The following is a 15,360-nucleotide window of genomic DNA, read 5'->3' as shown; positions in this document are numbered from 1 at the left end:
TGTGTCTTGCATTTGGGTCCGTTTCCCAATGTCCCCCATTGTGACAATATCACATGCTTACTGAGAAGCAGCAGTGACTTAAAATATATAGAAGCTTTTTGTAAAATGATTACATTCTGTATTTAGAACGTAGTATAAATCACTTAGCCAATGCCATGAGCGTCTCATGTTTCTGCCAAGTCTGTTTCTCCAAACAGTAAAGAAACTTGTCTTGATATTGCTATTTACATGTTATTCTCTTACTCGCCCTCGGCCACTGAGATGGGCATCAGAATATCGATTGCTGTTAAATGTGATAGATGAGGGCTTGAGGAGGGCTCACAGGGTTAATTGGAATGATGAGGCTCAATTGAATGGCGCTGTGTTCTCTGGACTGTGGAAGAGATAATTAGTTTCGCACAACCTTGAATTTCATTTCAGAGCCTGGTTTGCTGGTTTCTTTATTTTGTTAGGCCAGTGCCTCTCATGCACTTTTCTGGATCCAGGTAACTTAACCTTACAAGCATACATCACACTGGGATTATTTTGAGTGCTTTTAAAATGTAAGCTTTAGCATTAATTTTTTTTAGATTTGCTCAGCCAACATATCTGACCACATGGATATACCGTACTTAATAGACATTAATTGAAAAGGTACTCTGGAATGAATGTTCTGCAACACATTTTTAGAACCTTCTTTTAGATTTCAGTTCATTCACATTTATTTTAGCATCTTTAGTCTTCTATCACAGACACAAGAGAAACTGCAGATTCTGGAAATCTTGAGCAACACACAAAATTGCTGGAGGAACTCAGCAGGTCAGGCAGCATCTATAGAAGGAAATAAACTACTGAGGTTTTGGTCCGTGACCCTTCATTAGGACTGGATAGGAAGTGGCAGAAGCCACAATAAGGTGGGGGGAGGGGGAGTACAAGGCAGCAGGTGTTAGATGAGACCATCCCTCCCTGCTGGTATGTTCTGGCACTTATCCTTGCAAATTGGACAAGTGCTACATCTGCCCATAAACCTCCTCCCTGATCACCATTCAGAGCCCCAAACACTCCCTCCAGGAGAGGCAACGCTTCACCTGTGAGCCTGTCAGTCACCTATTGTATCCAGTGCTCCTGTGCGGACTCCTCTGTCAGTGAGACCCAATGTAGGTCGGGAGCAAATTTGCGCTGTCTATCAGAAACTGCAGGATTTCAATTTGACCTCCCATTCTCATGCTGACATGTCTGTCTATGTCCACTGCCATGATGAGGCCAAACTCAGGTTGGAAGAGAAACACATCATATTCCATACCTGTAGCTTCCAATCTGATGGCATAAGCTCAATTTCTTGAACTTCTAGTATCTTCTCCCTACCTCCCCCCCACCCATTGCTTTCTTTCTCAATTCCCCATTCTGGTTACCCTCTCTGCTCTTTTCTTCTCCTCCTCCACTCTCATGAACTGCACATCACCTCTCTCTGGTTCCTTCCTACTTCCCTTCAGTCCTTGGTCAATTTTGCTCTCCTATTAAATTTCTCCTTCAGCCCTTTACCTCTTACACCTATCACCTCCCAGTTTCTTACTTCACCCCCCTCTTCCACCCACCCACCTTCCCCCTCACCTGGTCTCACCTATCCATCTGCTACCTTGTACTCGACCACCCCCACCCCATATTTTAATTCTGGCTTCTCTCCCTTCCTTTCCAGTCCTGATGAAGAACTTTGGCCTGAAACCTCAACTGTTTATTTTCTTCCATGGATGCTTTATGACCTGCCAAGTTCCTCCAGCATTGTGTGTTTATTAGTCTTTTATCAGGTTTGCTAAATTGGTCATATTTAGATCATAAGCATATGAGCAGAATTAGGTCATTTGAGCCACTAAGTCTGCTCCACCAATTGGTAATGGCTGATTTAATCTCAATCATATTCTCCTGCCTTATAATTATATAACCATATAACAATTACAGCATGGAAACAGGCCATCTCAGCCCTTCTAGTCCGTGCCGAACTCTTACTCTCACCTAGTCCCACCGACCTGCACTCAGCCCATAACCCTCCATTCCTCTCCTGTCCGTATATCTATCCAATTTAACTTTAAACGACAATATTGAACCTGCCTCAACCACTTCTGCTGGAAGCTCGTTCCACACAGCTACCAATCTCTGAGTAAAGAAGTTCCCCCTTATGTTATCCTTAAACTTTTGCCCTTTAGCTCTCAACTCATGTCCTCTTGTTTGAATCTCCCCTACTCTCAATGGAAAAAAGCTTGTTCACGTCAACTCTATCTGTCCCCCTCATAATTTTAAATACCTCTATCAAGTCCCCCCTCAAACTTCTACGTTCCAAAGAATAAAGACCCAACTTGCTCAACCTTTCTCTGTAACTTAGGTGATGAAACCCAGGTAACATTCCAGTAAATCTTCTCTGTACTCTCTCTATTTTGTTGACATCTTTCCTATAATTCAGTGACCAGAACTGTACACAATACTCCAAATTTGGCCTCACAAATGCCTTGTACCGTTTCAACATTACATCCCAACTCCTATACTCAATGCTCTGATTTATAAAGGCCAGCATACCAAAAGCTTTCTTCACCACCCTATCCACATGAGATTCCACCTTCAGGGAACTATGCACCATTATTCCTAGATCCCTCTGTTCTACTGCATTCTTCAATGCCCTACCATTTACTATGTATGTCCTATTTTGATTAGTCCTACTAAAATGTAGCACCTCACATTTTTCAGCATTAAACTCCATCTGCCATCTTCCAGCCCACTCTTCTAACTGGCCTAAATCTCTCTGCAAGCTTTGAAAACCTACTTCATTGTCCACAATGTATACTAACGCATCCAATTTACCACCCCATCATCCAGATCATTAATGTATATGACAAATAACATTGGACCCAGTACAGATCCCTGAGGCACACCACTAGTCACCGGCCTCCAATCTGACAAACAGATATCCACCACCACTCTCTGGCATCTCCCATCCAGCCACTGCTGAATCCATTTTACTACTTCAATATCAATACCAAATGATTGAACATTGCTAACCAACCTTCTGTATGGGACCTTGTCAAAGGCCTTACTGAAGTCCATATAGACAACATCTACCGCTTTACCCTCGTCAACTTTCCTAGTAACCTCTTCAAAAAATTCAATAAGATTTGTCAAACATGACCTACCATGCACAAATCCATGTTGACTGTTCCTAATCAGACCCTGTCTATCCAGATAATTATATATACCATCCCTAAGAATACTTTCCATCAATTTACCCACTACTGATGTCAAACTCACAGGCCGATAATTGCTAGGTTTACTCTTAGGACCCTTTTTAAACAATGGAACAACATAAGCAATATGCCAATCCTCCGGCACCATTCCCGTTTCTAATGACATTTGAAATATTTCTGTCAGAGCACCTGCTATTTCCACACTAACTTCCCTCAAGGTCCCAGGGAATATCCTGTCAAAACCTGGAGACTTATCCATTTTTATATTCCTTAAAAGCTCCAGTACTTCCTCTTCTTTAATCATCATAGTTTCCATAACTTCCCTACCTGTTTCCCTTATCTTACACGATTCAATATCCTTCTCCTTAGTGAATACCGAAAAAAAGAAATTGCTCAGGATCTCCCCAATCTCTTTTGGCTCCACACATAGCTGTCCACTCTGATTCTCTAAGGGACCAATTTTATCCCTCACTATCCTTTTGCTATTAATATAATGGTAGAAACCTTTGGGATTTATTTTTACCTTACTTGCCAAAGCAACCTCATATCTTCTTTTAGCTTTTCTAATTTCTTTCTTAAGATTCTTTTTACATACTTTATATTCCTTGAGCACCTCATTTACTCCATGCTGCCTATATTTATTGTAGATATCTCTCTTTTTCCGAACCAATTTTCCAATATCCCTTGAAAACCATGGCTCTCTCAAACTTTTAACCTTTCCTTTCAACCTAACAGGAACATAAAGATTCTGTACTCTCAAAATTTCACCTTTAAATGACCTCCATTTCTCTATTACATCCTTCCCATAAAACAAATTGTCCCAATCCACTCCTTCTAAATCCTTTCGCATCTCCTCAAAGTTAGACTTTCTCCAATCAAAAATCTCAACCCTGGGTCCAGACCTATCCTTCTCCATAATTATATTGAAACTAATAGCATTGTGATCACTGGACCCGAAGTGCTCCCCAACACAAACCTTTGTCGCCTGACCTGTCTCATTCCCTAACAGGAGATCCAACACTGCCCCTTCTCTAGTTGGTACCTCTATGTGTTGCTGCAAAAAACCATCCTGCACACATTTTACAAACTCCAAACCATCCAGCCTTTTTACAGAATGGGTTTCCCAGTCTATGTGTGGAAAATTAGAATCTCCCACAATCACAACCTTGTGCTTACTACAAATATCTGCTATCTCCTTACAAATTTGCTCCTCCAATTCTCGCTCCCCATTTGGTGGTCTATGATTCACCCCCATAAGAGTTACTACACCTTTCCCATTCCTCAATTCCACCCAAATAGCCTCCCTAGACAAGCCCTCTAATCTATCCTGCCAGAGCACCGCTGTAATATTTTCTCTGACAAGCAATGCAACACCTCCCCCTCTTGTCCCTCCGATTCTATCACACCTGAAGCAATTAAATCCAGGAATATTTAGTTGCCAATCACACCCCTCCTGTAACCATGTTTCACTAATAGCTACCACATCATACTTCCAGGTATCAATCCATGCTTTAAGCTCATCCACCTTTCTTATAATGCTCCTAGCATTAAAATAAATTCATTTAAGAAATTTTCCACCTTATACACTCTGCTTATCACTAACAGTGCAAACAACTTTACTATTTTCTTTTTCTTCCTTCTTCCCTACATCTGTTCCTACACGCTTGTTCCCCTCCACCCTTGTATCTAGTTTAAATCCACCGAAGCCTCTAGAGCAAACCTACCTGCAAGAATATTTGTCCCCCTCCAGTTCAGATGTAGACCGTCCTGCTGGAACAGATCCCACATTCCCTGGAAAACTGCCCAATTATCTATAAATCTGAAGCCCTCCCTCCTGCACCATGTCTTCAGCCACGTGTTGATCTGCGCTATCTTAGTATTTCTAAACCCGCCTGCATGTGGCACTGGTAGCAATCCTGAGATTGCTATCCTGCAGGTCCTGTCCTTTAACTTGGCACCTAACTCCCTAAGCTCACCTTTCAGAACCTCTTCACTCTTCCTACCCACGTCATTGGTCCCTACATGAACCACGACATCCAGCTGCTCACCCTCCCTCTTGAGAATACCAAGAACTCGATCTGAGATATGGTGGACCTCGGCACCAGGGAGGGAACAGACCATCTGGGATTCTCGATCTCTTCCACAGAACTTCTTATCTGTTCCCTTAACTATTGAATCCCCTATCACTACTGCTCTCTTCTTTTCCCTCCTTCCTTTCTGAGTTGAGGGTCCCATATTGGTGCCAGAGACTCAACCACTGCAACTTGTCCCTGGTAGGTCGTCCCCATCAACAGTATCCAAAACAATGTATTTTTGGTGGGAACGGCCACAGGGGTGCTCTGCTCATTCTGTCTATTCCCCTTCCCTCTCCTGACAGTCACCCAGCTACCTGTCCCCTGACTCTTAGGGGTGACTATCTCCCTGTAATTCCCATGTACTTCTGCCTCTGCCTCCCGAATGATCCGAAGTTCATCCAGCTCCAGCTCCAGTTCCCTCACTGGGTTTGTCAGAAGCTGCAGCTGGATGCTCCTTTTGCAGGTGTAGTTATCAGGGATGATTGTGCTCGCCCTGACTTCCCACATCCTACAAACGGAGCACTCAACTGCCCTAACTACTCTTAAGGTAATTAGATTTATTAAAGGAACTTACCCAACTTTACCTCACTTGGAGTGAAGCTCTTCCTCAGCCTCTGCTCGCCGAAGCTTCTACCGGTAGTTTTTGACACCCAGACTAATAAGGAACCTATCTACCTCCACTTTAGATATACTCAATGACTGGGCCTCCATAGCCATTACTGGCAATGATTTCCACAGATTCACTACCCATTGACTGAAGAAATTTCTCTTTATCTCTGTTCTGAATGTATATCCCTCTGATGTGAGGCTGTGTCCTCTGGTCCTAGACTCACTCATTATAGGAAACATCCTCTCGGCATCCACTCTATTTGGCCTTTCAATATTTGATAGGTTACAGTGAGCTCCCTGCTCTCGTTTTTCTCCCTATTTATAAAATAGTTCACACCTTTATTCCTTCTACCAAAGTGTGTGACCATACGCTTTCCTACATTAAATTCCATTAGCCACATCCTTGCCCATTCTTCCAATCTTCCCAAGCCTTTCCAAGACTTTGACCTATATTATCATGGTCCTCTAATGCCCTGAAACTTAATCCTTAATAATGGACTCCATCATCTTCCCAGCCACTGAAGTCAGGCTAAATGGCCTGTAATTTCCTTTCTTTTGCCTCCCTCTCTTCTTAAAGAATGGAGTGACATTTACAATTTTCCAATCCTCCAGAATCATTTGAGAATTTAGTGATTCTTGAAAGATCATTATTAATGTCTCCATGATCTCTTCAGCTACCTTCTTCAGAACACTGGGGTGTAGTCCATCTGGTCCAGGTGACCCATCTACCTTCAGATCTCTCAGTTTCCCAAGCACCTTTTCCTTCGTAATGTCAACTACACTAACATCTGTCCTTTGACACTTCCGAATTTCAAGAATAATGTTTGTAATTTCCATCGTGAAGAGAGTCACAAAATACTTATTAAGTTCATCTCTCATTTCTTTGTCCCTGTTACTACCTCTCCAGCATCTTGTTCCAGCTGTCTGATATCTACTCTCCTTTCTTTTTTACTCTTTATATATCTGGACAAAAACTTGATATCATTCTTTTACATTATTGGGTAGCTTGCTTTCATATTTCATCTCTTCCCTCCTTATGGCTTTTTTAGTTGCCTTCTGTTGGTTGTTAGACGCTTCCCAATCTTTTAACTTCCCACTAATGTTTTCTATATTATATGCACTCTCTTTTGCTTTTATGCTGTCTTTGACTTTTCCTTGTCAGCCATGGTTGCCTCATCCTATCTTAAGTATGCTTCTTTATCTTTAGGATGTACTTCTTCTGCACCTTTCAAATTGCCTATAGAAATTCCAGCCTTTGATGTTCTGCCATTATGCCTGCTAGTGTCCCCTTCTAATCAACTTTGGCCAGCTCTACTCTTGTACCTTTGTAATTTCCTTTACTCCACTGTAATACCAATACATCTGACTTTATCCTCTCCCTCTGAAAATGCAGGGTGTATTCTATCATATTATGATCACTGTCTCCCAAGGGTTCCTTTACCTTAAACCTCCTATCAAATCTGGTTCATTACACAACAGCCAATCCAAAATTGCCTTTCTCCTATAGGGCTCAATCACACTGCTGTAAAAAGCTATCTTTTAGGCATTCTGCAAATTCCCTCCCTTGGGATCTAGCACCAACCTAATTTTCCAGGTCTATCGGCATATTGAAATCCCCCATGACTATCGTAACGTTGCCAGTTTTACAAACCTTTTTTAGTTCTCATTATAATTTGTAGCCCACATTCAGGCTATTGTTAACACAAAATAATCTGCAGATGCTGGGGTCAAAGCAGCACTCACAATATGCTGGAGGAACTCAACAGGTCGGGCAGCATCTGTGGAGATGATCAGTCAACGTTTCGAGCCGGAACCCTTTGTCAAGACTGAAAAGAGAAGGTGCCGGGCTGCCCCTTCCCTCTTCAGTCCTGATGAATGGTTCCGACCCAAAACGTTGACTGATCATTTCCACAGATGCTGCCCAACCTGCTGAGTTCCTCCAGCGTGTTGTGAGTGTTGTTTTGGCTATTGTTGGAGGCCTGTACATAACTCCCAACAGGGTCTTTTTACCCTTGCAGTTTCTTCATTCTACCCGCAAGGATTCCACATCTTCTGATCCTATGTCATCTCTTTCTAAGGATTTGATTTTATTTTTCACTGAGAGCCACTGCACCCTCTCTGCCTACCTGTCTGTCCTTTTGATACAATGTGTATTCTTGGGTGCTAAGCTCCCAACTATGATCTTCTTTCAGCCACGGCTCAGTGATGCCCATAATGTTGTACTTGCCAATCTCTAACTATGTTACAATATCATTGACCTTATTCCGTACGCTGCGTACATTCAAATATAACTCCTTCGGTCCCATATTCATCAGCATTTTTGATTTTGCCCCCACGTTGCGCTTCAACCCATCCCACTGACTGCAAGTTTGCCCTATCATGTGCCTGTCCTTCCTTACAGACTTGCCCACAAGGATATTGATCATCCTTGGGTTCAGATATAACCCACCCTTTTTGCACAGGTCATACTTGCCTCAGAAGAGATCGCAAACAGTCTGAAATCTGAAATCCTGTCCCTTGCACTACTTCCTCGGCCACACATCATCTGCCAAATCATCCTATTCTCACCTCTGCTAGCACATGGCACCAGCAGCAATCCAGAGATGACTAAACCTGGGGGTGCTGCTTTCCAGTTTTCTACCTAACTCCCTATATTCTCTTTTCTACTTATGTCATTACTACCAACATGTACCATGACTTTTGACTGCTCGCTCCAGCACCCTTAGAATACTGTGGACCCAATCCAAAATATCCCTGACCCTGCATCTGTGATGCAAAATACCGTCCGAGTGACTTTTTCACATCCACAGAATCTCCTGTTTGCTCCTGTAACTGAGGGAAGGGTAATATCTCTCTTCCAAGTGAACATGATATGAATTTTATTTCTTCAGAGCTATTTCTAATCTATCTGGAATTCAAAAGCAACAGAAGTTATTGGTTTAATACCCTGCTCTCGTCCAACACTACATCACTCTGCTTCTCTCTCCTTCCCTTCTGAGCCACAGAGCCAGACTCGCTGCCCAAGACCCTATTGCAGCGCTTCCCCTGATAGATCATATCCAAAGTGGTATACTTAATTTCAAGGGGAATGGCCACAGGGTACTCTGGACTGGCTGCCTACTTCCTTACCTTCCCTGGCAGTCACCCACGTATCTGCCTCCGGAAGCTTCGGGGTGACTGCCTCTCTGTAGCTCCTATCCTCACCTTCTCATTTTCTCTTATGACCTGAAGGTCATCGAGCTGCAGCTCCAGTTCCTTAACACAGTCTCTAATGAGCTGCATCTAGATGCACTTTGTGCAGGTGTAGTTATCAGGGAAACTGGAGGTCTCTCAGAGTCCTGACATCGCAGACGAAGAACATACCATTAACTCTGGACCCATTCTCCATGCACTGTGTAATAATAGATGGTGGGGGGGGGGGGGAGAAAACGTACTTGAAATTTACTTTGAACTTCCATCTGTGCTGCCTAAGCCTGTTCTCGCCAAAGTCTCCCTCTCTAACACTGTCCCATTCCAACAATGGCCGCTCTGCTTTCACCTCCCTTCTTTTTATTGGCTCAAATAAAACTCACTCCCAAGTGAAGGGGGTTAAAATGAGTCAAATCTTGTGAATTGAATTTTACTATTTGTGAGTCAGGCTTAGGTGTATTTATGATCTGTAAATTCTTAAATATAATCAACCTTTGTTAATAAATGCATCCCATCTGCCCATCATGAACATTCTCCTTACACTTGTTACCCTTCCCATCTCCCTATCTTTATGCCATGCTCCCCATTTTCTCCTGTCAGATTTCAACATTGTCAGCACTTTGTTACTTCTACCTGGCCCTCCCAAGTTCTGGCTTCATTCTCATTTTCCCCCGTCCCCGTCTGTTCACCACCCATGCTCCTAATCCAGATCCAACTGTCACCTCCCAGCTCTTGATCCATGCCTTCACCTTATATACTGGCTATCTACCCTCTGCCTTTCACTCCAAATGACCCTAAACATTGTCCATTTCCCCCCACAAGTGCTGCCTGATCCACTGAGTTCGTTTTGTGTTGCCCCAGATTCCAGCATCTGCAGTCTCGGGTCTCCATTGATCCTAACCTGTTCCTTTTCAAAAATAGTTTCCTCACTCCCAGTGTTTTTGGAGGTAGGTTGTTTGTTAATCTTTTTGGACCAAGAAAAGTAATGGATACAATGGATAAAAGTCATTGGGTATATTTAAGGCAGAGCTTTATAGATTTGTGATTAGTTAGGGCATGACAGGATACAGGGAGAAAATGGGAGATTGAGGCTGAGAGGGAAATGGATCTGCCATGATAAAATGGTGGAACAGACTCAAAGGGCCAAATGGCCTAATCCTGCTCTTATATCTTATGGTTTTATGGATTTATGGATATTGTTTTTCATGAAAGAATTACCATGGAGCTATATTTCAATCAAAATAGAAATTTAAAAAGATGCCCATCAAAAGTAGAAAGCTTTGCCCTGGTCTAATAAAAAGTATTCTGAACTGTATTCACCAAGATAATGAAAATACAACAACTCTGCCTATTAAGTAAGAATCAGATACATCATGTGCTTAGTCAGGAACATGAAACACCTGGAATACTGGAGACTGTTTGTTGCAATAGATTTTGAGTGAACTGTAAGGTGTCTTCATCATTGCTCCGTACATTAACAGAAGCATATTTGATGTTAGACTTTCATCATATCAGTCATGTTACTCCCTTAGGGGAAGGTGATTGATGTCACCAGCAGATGCCCTTTGTGCACATGTTAGCATTGCACTGTAGATGAGTGAAATTTTATAGCTTCATTGGAGATGGTTCCCACTGAGGGAATCCAGCTAATGGTGGAAATAGGAAGTTACACTCAGAGGCCACTTTATTAGGTATGTCCTGTACGTTCGTGGTCTTCTGCTGCTGTAGCCTATCCTTTCAGGGTTCGACGTGTTGTGTGCTCGGAGATACTCCTCTGCACACCACTGTTGTAATGTATGGTTATTTGAGTTACTGTCAGTTTCTGACCATTCTCCTCTGACCTCTCTCATTAACAAGGCACTTTTGTCCACAGAACTGCTGCTCACTGGGTGCTCTTTTCTGCTTTTAACACCATTCTCATAAACTAGTGTGTAAAAATCCCAGGAGATCAGCAGATTTTTCACACAGAGGGTTGTGGTTCTGTGGAATGCTCTGCCTCAGAAGGCAGTGGAGGCCAATTCTCTGGATTCTTTCAAGAAAGAGTTAGATAGAGCTCTTAAAGATAGTGGAGTCAAGGGATTTTGGGAGAAGGCAGGAACAGGTTACAGATTGTGGATGATCAGCCATGATCACAGTGAATGGCGGTGCTGGCTCAAAGGGCCAAATGGCCTACTCCTGCACCTATTGTCTATTGTTTTGAGATATTCAAATTACCCTGTCTGGCACCAACAATCATTCCACTGTCAAAGTCAATTAGATCACATTTCTTCCCCATTCCAATGTTGAAACTGGATCTCTTGATCATGTCTGCAAGCTTTTACACATTGAGTAGCTGCCACATAATTGGCTGATTAGATATTTACAATTACAAGCAGGTGTATAAATGTATCTAATAAAGTAGCCACTGAGTGTCAATTTACTCCGACCCCATGACAGATTATCCCCCACTTTCTGAGCACATTCAAATACATGTGATCTGTATCTAAACTCTCATTCTCCCACTTGCGTCTCATCCTGTCCTGGCACCCTTTACCAATGCACTGCCAGTCCAGCAGTATCACTATTTTAGAATGCGTGTCCACTTTTCAGAGCTGCCAATGAATTGCTTGGCCCTTGCTAGTTAACATGAAGTGACAGCTCTTCAAAATCTCTACATTGCTTCCAATCGCTACCCACCTCAGCTCCCATAACTGTATCATCTGTAAGCTCTGCCCTCAATATTTCTTTCCCTAAACACCTCAGTTTCTTCTCTTTCAAATATTCTTTGAAGCTTGAGTCTTAGAAGCCATAGGTCCTTATGAATGAGAAGCCACTTCAGCCCGTCAAGTCCATGCTGTCTCACAGACCAATCCCATTCTCTATTAATTTTCCCCATAATCAGTTCTCTCAAGTTTATAGTACAGTCTTTGCTGCTGTATCAATCTGCAGCAAAGTAGACCCAGTAGTACAAATGACAAGGAGTGAAACTGTAATTCGGTAGTGCTGGCAGGTGTATAACAAATAAATATATTTTAATCAGAATATTTCTTCTCAGGTATACAGTGGAGTAATTCTTTGAGATGAACGCTTTTGATTGCATATGCTCTGATCTTATCAGCTTTGCAGATTATTCCCCTTTCATGATATTATTCTCCTTGAGGGTATGTCTCTTTCCAGTGTTCACGTTTATGGAGGACTCCTATTTTAATGATGTTAAACACGACAACATCTTGAGAGTCTGACATTACTTTATTTGTTTTTGATATGTTATCCTTGCTTCAACATGCTTCAATCTCTAAATTTTATGGATTGTTCAGAGGGCATTTGGTCTATATTTGCTTGGGATATTGCCTGTGGAAAATTTAGGCCACTATCATTTTGTTCAGTATAGCATTGCCTGAAAGAAAATGACATTGGGTTGTAAATGATACCATATAAATGTAAGACTTTTCATTATTGTACATTACATGTGGATTCCTACATTAGCACAAATCCTTACTTTCAGTGGAAGAAGACAGAAAAGTGTTGAGTTGAAGAAAATCTAGAGAGAAAAGAATACAGTAGTTAAGAATTGGATTTCTTCTGAATATTTCTGACAAAATGTTAAGCGTGATTATGACTTTTAAAATTTATATGTTCCTTAGGAACCTTGAAACTAAGATAGGTATAGATTCAACAGAATGGGATAACATAAGTTGAAGCCCTGAAAAGGTGATGACTAATTCAAGTTTGATTCTTCAAGGGTAAATAATAACAATGTAATTTGTTTGGAGTCAGACATGAATCATTGTTCTTAATTGAGCTGAAGATATAATAGAGATTCACAGATAGCAATGTGGAAACTATTTCTCAAAAACCCCTTCCAATCATTAAATTAGTATATTCTGCCTGTTTTCCAGAAACTCAAGGATCTTTTACCTTGTGTGTTTCAATGTTTTGATCAGTGCTCTTTCACTTTTAAAGTGCCTTTCCACAAAGACTTCACCTGCCTTCATTTAGTCCGTAGTATATAGGTGATAGAACAGTATACCACAGGAACAGGTAATTCAGCTCTCCATGTCTATGTCAACATACTGTCAATTTAAACTCATCCTGCCTGCTTACATATTGTCTGCTCCCCTCCCCCATTCATTCCCGGTCATGTGTCTGTCTAAATGCTTCTTAAATATAACTATCATATCTACTTCTACTTCATCTCCTTCAGCACTCTGTATGTTTAAAACAAAACCTTGCACTTCTCCTTTAAACTTTCCAACTCTTGCCTTGAAACTATGTTCTCTAGTATTTAACCTTTCCACCCTGGGGGTAAAAAAGACCCTGACTCTTTATCTTTCTCTGCCTTTCCTCATTTTATTTACTCCTATTAGGCTGCCCCTCAGTCTCCATTGCTCCAGAAAACACAAGTTTGTCTGATCTCTCCTTATAATTAATGCACTCCAATCTAAGCAACACTGTGGTGAATCCCTTCTGCACCTTCTCTAAAGCTTCCACGTCCTTTAACTAGACAACTCATTCCTATAACAGGTCTGGCCTCACCATTGATAGATCTTTTTTTGTTGTATTCATCCCTCCATAATCTTCTCTGTGATTTAAAAAAATGGCACTTTATCTCTCTTTCCAACTTTTGATAAAGGATCTGAAAAATATGAAATGTCAATCCTGTTACTTTTTTCATAAATGCTGCCTCATCTGTTAAATGTTTCTAGAATGTTCTGCTTTTACTTCGCATTTCCAGCATTTGCATTGTATTGAATTTTGTTTAATGATGTTTGGTTGCTCTGAAGCAATTACTGTTCTCTTGAAGTATAGGGGCAGTTATGATATGGGAAACACCATGGCCAGGTTGTGCTCAGCACAGTCTCACAAACAGCAGTGGGTCTTTGAAAAATAAATATTACATTTATAAACAACATATTGGATTTTTAATAAAACGTCACCTGTACTCTTTTCCATAGATGTTGCCTGGCCTGGTGAGTTCCTGCGGCATTTTGTGTGTGCTGCTCGGATTTCCAGCATCTACAGATTATCTTTTGTTGATGATATGGTAAATCTTTCTAAACACTGGTTAAGTCTAAATTGTGTTCAATTGTGAACATCACAGTTTTGGAAAGAAGGATGTCAAAGACTGGGAGAAGGAACAGAGGGGATTTACTATATGGTATCAGGGTATGAAATAGAACATAGAACATAGAACAGTACAGCACAGTATAGGCCCTTTGGCCTACAATGTTGTGCCGACCCTTAAACCCTACCTCCCATATAACCCCCCACCTTAAATTCCTCCATATACCTGTCTAGCAGTCTCTTAAATTTCACTAGTGTATCTGCCTCCACCACTGACTCAGGCAGTGCATTCCATGCACCAACCACTCTCTGAGTAAAAATCCTTCCTCTAATATCCCCCTTGAACTTCACACCCCTTACCTTAAAGTCATGTCCTCTTGTACTGAGCAGTGGTGCCCTGGGGAAGAGGCACTGGCTGTCCACTCTATCTATTCCTCTTAATGTCTTGTATACCTCTATCACATCTCCTCTCATACTCCTTCTCTCCAAAGAGTAAAGCCCTAGCTCCCTCAATCTCTGACCATAATGCATACAAATAATTCTCAGGTGGAGAGATCAAACAAACAGTGGTTGTTATTCTTAAAATGGAAAAAGTTCAAAGGCGCTCAAATCATGAATCGGATTATTAAAACAAGAAGAATCTCTTTCCAGTGGCAGAATTCTTGGTAGCCAAAAGACACAATCGTACAGTCTTTTCATTTAAATGCAGTAGTGTGGTTTTGTATGCTTTACCTAAAAGGCTGTTGAAAATATCTTCATTATTAACATTCAAAACAGAATCAGACAAATAGTTCACAGGGAAAACACATGCAGTGCTGTGGGAGAAAGCGGGGTAGTGAGATTTAGTGGGTAATGGCTCTTTTACATAATAGGCACAATGGCCTTCTTTTGTGCCTATATCATTTTGTAATTCCATGGCATTGTACCAGCTAAGGGGGGCCCATTTCCCCTTTCCTAATAACTAAAATTGCTTTGACACCCTTGCTTGAAATTAGCCAGAAAGTGCCCATTTTCTTATACTCCTGAAACTTGCCAATGCTAGCTCCTTTCTGTGTAGTATTAAACATATAGATTTAGTAATGTGATTGTGAGAGCTTTACAGAATGCTATCTACAAAAGCTGTACTATTCCCATGTCTTGGGGAAGAATACCAATGTGAAAATTGCAAATCATAGTGGAAAAAAAGTTTATGTAATTGTAATCAGATGTGTGTCCGTTATAACACGAACATTCCG

Source organism: Mobula birostris, chromosome 12 (assembly GCF_030028105.1).
Source record: "Mobula birostris isolate sMobBir1 chromosome 12, sMobBir1.hap1, whole genome shotgun sequence".
Classification (NCBI taxonomy): domain Eukaryota; kingdom Metazoa; phylum Chordata; class Chondrichthyes; order Myliobatiformes; family Myliobatidae; genus Mobula; species Mobula birostris.
This window is presented reverse-complemented; position numbering follows the sequence as displayed.